Below are 1,283 nucleotides of genomic sequence, written 5' to 3'. Positions count from 1 at the left end.
ATACAGAAACGCCATCTGATAAACCAGTGAAATAGATGGATCTTGTGAGATAAAGAAACCGTGAGAGAAGGCACATGATCACGAGGTTTAAGAGTGTTCATGTCTTCCTACTTAACAGCATTAGATTATAGCTTGTTACACAAGGTACTCACAGAGATCAAAGGAACATATTATAAGGAGATAAACTCCTATGTGGTGGTTGCTGCTATAGATTTCGAAATTGACAATGGTCTGGTCATAAGAAAGAAATTAGATACAAATGATGTAGTAAGCAGTATATGGATCACTGGATAAGATGAAAGAACAGCTTCGTTCCTAAGCTGATTCATGGACTGAAACATAAAGCAGCTGCATATAGTAAGTAAAAGAAATTAATCACGCATGATCATTGATCTTGGAGTTGTATAAAAGACAATCCAATACAGTCCATATATTTGAAATTCCTTGTGATTATACTAAACCTAAAAGAGGTTAGTAGGCATAGAATAAATCTATGTGGGTGTCCGACCAAAAGTGTCCGGCCCCGGCCCTTCAAATTAAAGATGTCCGACTCTGTCCGTCTAAGGGCGTCCGACTCTTCAGCAAAGAACGTCTTGATATCCTACTAGACGTGTCCGACTTTTAAGATTAAAAGGCGTCTAGCCCTTTTTCTTGATCACGGGCTAGTAGAGACAAATGATCAATCGGATACAAATGTATTGTAGTCCATAAGCTTGTGAAAGCCGAGATTCATGACCTAATAATATATACTTAGCATGTGATATGATCCACAGCAACTAAGGTCATGAGACGCCATCATTAAAGATAGAAATGCAAAATGAATACGGCATTACCTAAGGCAAAGAAATCGATGTCCACATCCATGAGTGTGTTTCGGCCGCAGAGCCATAATAAGAGATTATAAACTCACATCAATGATCATTGATCTTGAACACTCATGAGACAAGTAGTAGACATATATAGACGAGGTCTATGACCCAGACATGGGTCGGCCAGATCGAGATATAGGTTCATGATAACCATGTCTAGTACATTGTCCATAAGTACTTATTTTGTCCGACCAAAGTAAAGAGTTAACAGTAGACGATCACGTCTAGACTATGGACACATGCAAACACGATTTGCAAAGACCCAATAGTGATCCCCGAGAACAATATGGTTCACATTGTTTAGCACACATGCTTTACCGGGACTCTCGATGTCAAGAGACATGAGAAATGACCTAAGAGGTCAAAGTGGTCTAGATACGGCTTAGTAATGAACTTGGCCGATTACTCCCTTGA

The sequence above is a fragment of the Brassica oleracea genome, chromosome C4 (genome assembly GCF_000695525.1).
Source record: "Brassica oleracea var. oleracea cultivar TO1000 chromosome C4, BOL, whole genome shotgun sequence".
Classification (NCBI taxonomy): Eukaryota; Viridiplantae; Streptophyta; class Magnoliopsida; order Brassicales; family Brassicaceae; genus Brassica; species Brassica oleracea.
Note: the sequence above shows the minus strand (reverse complement) of the source record.